Source organism: Aplysia californica, unplaced genomic scaffold (genome assembly GCF_000002075.1).
Source record: "Aplysia californica isolate F4 #8 unplaced genomic scaffold, AplCal3.0 scaffold00347, whole genome shotgun sequence".
Classification (NCBI taxonomy): Eukaryota; Metazoa; Mollusca; class Gastropoda; order Aplysiida; family Aplysiidae; genus Aplysia; species Aplysia californica.
In genome coordinates this window covers 9735-16688 of record NW_004797617.1, presented here as the reverse complement: position 1 = coordinate 16688, position 6954 = coordinate 9735, and positions in this window count along the sequence as shown.

The following is a 6954-nucleotide window of genomic DNA, read 5'->3' as shown; positions in this document are numbered from 1 at the left end:
TATATATATATTTTAAGAAGGGACTTTTGAGTGGGCTATGTAAATGATAAGGTTTAGTATTTAGTTGGGCTATATATAGTAGAGAAAGTAAACTGGTTTTGTGTTCTTTTTTGTTCTCTTGCGATAGGCAACATTGCCTTGCTTCAAGAAAAAAAAAAAATTTTTGCAAACACCAAAAACCACATTGTGAAACATTCTTGCAAGCATCTCAAGACTGACTGCAGTTGTTGCCATGTTTTCATATTGATCCCCTGTGGGTTTGTTTGGGAAGCGGTGTGTGGAAAAAAGCTTGCGAGGAAGCTTGAATGTTTTCAGCGACTGGTGAGATAGTCACCGAGCTCAAACACAAGCTGACGTATTGAACCGAACTGCAGTCTTCACAGGACTAGAGTACAGTTAGTGGCAAGGGTCCTTGCCATCCTGGGCGCGCCTTTATTCTTAACAGTCGAACGGTTTCTTGCGGCAAGCTGCTTTAAAGGCCGACGTTACATTGCCAAACAAGTTTTACCGGTTAATAGTTAAGAGCATGTCTTGTTCACATGTTCTTTAGAATTGGCATTTTTCACTCCCGCTGCCCAAAGGTATAAATCGGAGCACCGGGGAACAGCGACTGCCCTAAGCGAATATTATACATACCTGGTTGTGATGGTATTGATGATGGTATCGATACGCCAAAAAGATGTTTCCATAAACATTCAAAACTATGTCTAATCGTAAAAATAATATCAAATTCGGAACCAGCGTGTCCAAATCAACAAAATAACTCGCGAGTGAACGTTTTTCTAGCTGGATTTAGAAGATCAAAAAATGAATATTTTATATAGATTCTACCAAGATTGCACCTCGTAAATCTAGTAATTTCCTATCACAAAAAAAGAGGACAGACAACAGTATAATAACCGTATCCCCCCCCGGGGTGTAAAGTGACAAGTGGGAGGCTGTGACGTAACATTCCTTTGAAGTTTGCCGCCGCGCGAGAATAAACTTTGCGCGCAGAAATTTCAAAATAATTATCGCAGCTAATAACAGATTTCATTTTCGAAATCGGCGTATCAAAATAAGTAAAGTGGCTGACGTAGAACCTGATTTGAAGCTACATTTTAAAACTGGAGCCAACTTTGTTTATCAATTGTCTATTTTCAATCTGAAGTTACCCAGTGCGTTGTAAGTGCATCTGACGTCAAAGCTGTTAGGACTACACACTGGATACTAGATATCTACTATCCACTACTGAACAGTCACTGTGCAGAATACAGTGTACAATATGGTGACTTGGTCGGATGACACTGTTATTCTCTTTATTGAGATGTAGAGGCCTACTGTACACAGATCCCTCGAATGTCTGTGGACGATTAAGTCCAGAGACTGTAATAACAAATTATTAAGAGGAGAGTTTGTGTCATTAGAATTTTGCAACTAATAACTTCGTTGGCCTCTTTTTTACGTTTGTTAAGAAACAATACACAGAATGCAGGCAAATTGTTGCGAAGAGTGATCTGGCGCAAGAAGAAGGAATATCCCCCAATTGAAAAGGGAATTGGACATTATAAATTGGAATGTGTCAACAGAAAATGGAGGGTTTTTTTTTGTTTAGTATACGGTTTTACGGCGCTCGCAACTGCATATGGTCATATGAGCGCGTGAAACACAAGTTTGTTTTTTATTCGCAGTTCACTGCACTGCTTGGCACGGGTCATTTGTTCTTAAAACGTTAAAATATTTAAAATTTGGAGTAGATATATTTATAATTTCATACTAAAACAACTTTGATCAAAAATTTTAATAATTTAATTTTGCTCTACACTACAATTTTCCATATCCCAACGACGGAAAAATGTCTTGCAATTTTTTGCCTTTAAAGTATTTCCTTCGGATCTCTCCAAAGTCTAGATATTCTGTTAAAATGTGTCAAATAGTTAAATCTGTGTCGCATCCGACACAGAACGGCTTCTCATCTCATCTCATCTTCCTGAAGGAGGTATTTGTGTATTAGGGCCGTGTGCCCGATGCGTAATCGAGTGAAAATGTGAGGTAGCGCGGTGGAATCAGGCTCTCGTCAATTTTTGGGCAAGTAGAGTTATTGGTATCATCTAAAAACTTGTTCACTCGTCTTTATTTGGATGAAAAAACTATCCATTTCTCTTGAATACAAGTCGAGACATTTGCCAAAGAAGGAGGTAAAATTAGTGAGAAAATGGCCGCCAAAGATTTGTTATTTTCTTAGCTTAAGAGTCCGTGGTAACTGATAATTTTTAATTTTTTGTGCCTTTATTCAACGTTTTTCAGAAAAATCCACACAGAAATGAGTTATTTAATGGGCATGAAAGGTGTTGAGCCTAAAAACAAAAATTTGATAAAAATTCACAAATCTGCGGAAAAATGCAAGTTTCTTCACTTTAATTATTTTGACGAGAGCCTGATTCCACCACGCTACCTCACAAACGACGTCGTCTCTTCAGGAGAGGTCAGAATGATTTCGCAGTCCCAGTTTGGGTTTAATATTATAGAATTTGTTACTCGTCTGGTTTTTTCCAGTGGCTCTCCTACAGACAGGAGGTATACTTTTTTACTTTATTTTTTAAAGTCAGTCTGTGGGAGAGTGTTCGTCGTGGAATGAAGTTTGATAAATCTGCCAGTTCTATTATACGAAGAATGTAATACGATTTATCGCTGAGAGTAACCTGGGCTTTACATATTAACCCTTTTCAAGGCAACCTATTTAATATTATATCCCTTTGACCGACAACTGGGTGTAACACACCCTCACGTGTGAAGCATTTTTTATTCACAAAAGCATACCTGTCATAATGATGTACTGTGATATATATGCATGTGTATGCAGACTGTGAGACTGAAGAAATAGCGAGTGAGAATGAGAGAGAGAAAAAGAGAGAGAAAAGAGAGAGATAGCGAGAGAGGGAGAGAGAAAGAGAGAGAGAGATAGAGGGAGAGGGAGAGAGAGAGAGGGAGAGAGAGAGAGACAGACAGACACACACAGAGAGAGAGAGAGAGAGAGAGAGAGAGAGAGAGAGAGAGAGAGAGAGAGATAGAGTGGAAATGTTTTTCTATCTGTATAGAATTAATGTTTTAATGAATGTTTCTAGTTACTCACGTTTCAACTGTATTTTGACTGTTCGTGAATTTATATTGCATTGTATATTTTTAGTGAACACATTTTCAACCTCACTGCGAGACTGTTTTTCTGGTATAAAATTTTACACATATGCATTTATATTATATGTATAATACTTTGTTTTACGTACACATTTGTGTCGATTAATTTTTAAGATGTGATGTCTTTTTCATTGTAATGCGCATTGAGCATCTTTTAGGAAATGGAAATGCGCAGTATAAATGCTATTTATTATTATTATTATTATTATTATTAGTGTATCATACAGTGGGTTCCAAAAGAAACTTGATAATGTAATCACCCATTAATCGGGTTAAAGCCTTACGCTACCCACTCATACATCATACTAATTTAAAGCTAAATAAGTTTTGCATCTATTGACACAATAATATTTCATCTATGTTAAGAGATGCTCGAGATAATAATATGGTCACTCACAATTGACCTTAAAAAATCAGGCTTGGCAAAATTGTGCGAAATCACAGAAACGTTGTCTTCGCGCGGGTATCGAGGACCATCAATATTGATAGACTGGACATACATTGCATATCCAATGAATGGAGAATTTGTTTCTCTACAAAAAAACAATATTTAATGTCGATAATTCCAATTTCAAACAAAACAGAAAATGGAGCAATCACAAGTACCACAAAAATGTGGACTTAATATTAAATGTGCTCATTGTTATTTTGCGTTGGAGCCACTGGTTTTGTGTAGTCCACGAACCCATAGGGCATCGACTCAGCTAAATTTTGGACAATTATCGGCATCCCAGATGTCAGAGACGGTTGCAAACGAAGAGTCTGAATTGGGACCAACGTCAATTTTCTTCAGCTGCTGCTGTTTCATAGGATTTCACATACCGGACGGATTCATTTCGGGCTATTTACTGGTGACCACTCCAACGTTGATACGATATAGTTTTCCAAGATCTGTCTCGTGATAATATTCGCCCAAAGAGAAAAAGGATTTGGAATGAATGGAGATGTCTACTTGAATGACACCATGAGGGAAATGATGGTAAGACATGACTTTCCAACTCTTGCGCGATGTAGTCAATTAAAGCAAGCCATCGGATGATTCACATGCGGACGATTTTGTTGATTCCGTCCCAGACCACCTAAAACAAAATGGCAGTTTCATGGCCTCTGCTCCTCACTGACAGATGATTAGTCCAAAATCTAACTTACACAGCCATGTGCTAAAAGGTTTGTGCTCTACAAGAAGACCAATAGCTCCTAAACAAAAACAAAATCATACTAATGAGAACATGCAATGTTACGTCCAAGTTCAGCATGGTATTTGTAAGTAATCTGTTTTCTAACTTGTTTGAAAATCTATTTCAGAAGATGCTGTTTATTACAGAGACAATAATACTTTCTTTTCATTTGATATTCAATACATATCCATTCCACCAACGTTGGTGAACCTCTATACACGCGCGAACACACTTTTACGTTTCTTTGATTTCGCCCAATGTTGCCAAGCCAGAGTTTTTTAGGTCAATTATTTTAAGTGACCATATCTCAAGCATCTCTGATCATAAGTGAAATATTATTATGTCAGATTATGCAGGATTTATTTAGCTTTAAATTGGCATGAGTGGGTAGTGCAAGGCTTTAACACGATGATTGGACGATTACATTTTCAAGTTTCTTCTGGACGCCATTGTACAGTAAAACATGTACGCACCTTACATCTGGTGACTGGGTGTAAGAAATCTAACTCTTCTTTGTTAGTTGAGCATTTATTTACCCAAAACGCTGCATAACACTCTGCCTTTCCACATGGCACGTACTCCATGCCAAAACATTGTGACCCCCCCCCCCCTAAAAAAGATCGTATTTCATTTACTCATCATGTTCTGTCACCAACGAAAGATGCTTTTCACCTCAGATCTTTGAGAAAACGATAGATACTGTCATCTGTGGTTGATTCTACAAAGGAGGAAGCATTGTTAGCAATTGTTTACTTTCTCGCGTTTGATTCCGGCCGCGCTCTGGATCTAAATCCAGACAAAAATCTACGCATCCCCGACTGGACACAAGTATCCAAAACTGCGCTGGAGTTAAGAATATGTAAACCACGGCGGTGTCCTCATTTGCTGTTGCTTCGTCAAATAAAATTCCGACTCCTCTTTCATGGGTTTTCCCTCCTGAATATATAATTGTTTTGGATCCTCTTTTAACTCATTCCAGTCGTGCCGCATACATGCATGCGGCAGAGTAAGATAGCGATCCGGACGTGCCGCATACAGTAATGCGGCAGTCATCGCTGCCCTCTAAGAGTTCAAAGATGGTGTAATCTTTGTGTTCTAAGTTCCAGTAAGCATTTTGTTTGTTTCTTACCATGTGTTTGTATGTTACTGTTACTCAGAAAACAATTTTCTTACATGTTTCTAATAATAACATTTAGTGACATGATAATTGCTCCAAGATTTGAGTGAAGTCTCGGAAACTTTTCAAGCTTGATGGAGAGATGGGACATATATGTCAACATATACTCATCATGAGTTCACTGAATGTTATTTATGGAAAGATAAAAGAAGATTGCAGCAAAAAGACTTATTTCCAACAAGTTTTTATCATTAGTTATCATGATTTTTAGTCATGGGAGCACCCTGTTCAACAATATTTTGAGAGAAAAAAAGTTTTTTTTTACCCTTAACAGGGGTTATTTCATGAGCTGTAATATTTGTTTGTATCGTCTCACACAAAAATCAACCTGATATTCTGAGAGGGGATATAAGCACAATCACAAAAATGTATGGGTTTTGTGGGTTTTGAAAGATATTTTGTTCCTACAGTCAGTGGAAATATGGTCAAAATAGTGCGGCACGGGGTGATTTCAGCCAAATTTGGGTGCGACTGGAATGAGTTAATCAAGCCTGCCCCCTCCCATCTAACTTCTGAAAGGCCTAACATATTTAGCTTCATCCTATCCATTTCCTGTTCTATATTATCTAATTTACCTTTCTGGTACATTGTTCTTACATTCCATGTGGCGATGTTAAGTTTCCATATTAGTCGATTTAATTTTTCTTTATCTTGTTGTCTTGTGTTCGCGGCCCATGCTGTTATACAAAAATTGATCATGCTTTGTATGGTTGAATGGTAGAACATGGACATCAATGTTTTATCAATTTTAAAATACTTTAGCTTTCTTAGAAAAAATAGTCTTTTGTTCACTTTTTTATGCAGGAGAGAAGTGGGGACACCTCAGTTGAGTTTGTTGTCTATTGTAACACCCAAATACTTATAGTCTGACACTTGCTCGATGTTTTCACATTTAATTTCGAGTGGCTGCAGAAATTGTTTTAAAATGTTTTCGTCGCGCTGTCTGGTTTCGAACCTGGGACCTATTGAATGTGAAGCGAACGCGTACCTCTAGACCACGAGAGCCCCGTATGTTTGGTCCTGATTGTTCTGTTTTTTAATGATCTTCTAGGGATTTTTAAAAAATCGAATCACAATACACACATGTGCGTGTCATTATATTTCTATGTTCTATGAAATGATCCCAGGTACAAATTTGTGTACCGGTGTGTTTTTATTTGTTTGGTTGCTTTTTGTTTCTGTTTCTGTTTTCTGTTTTCCTCTCTCCATTTCTACACTATTGATACACACACGTACATGTATGCTTCATAAAACGACTCCCATCATAAATCCGTGTGCGTGTTTGTTTGTTTATTTGTTTGGTGATTTTTTTTCATTGTAATTGTACTTTATTGATACACACAAGTACATGTATGTTTAATAAAATAACACCAATTATAAATTTATGTGATTGTCTTTGTGTGTGTGTGTGTGTGTGTGTGTGTG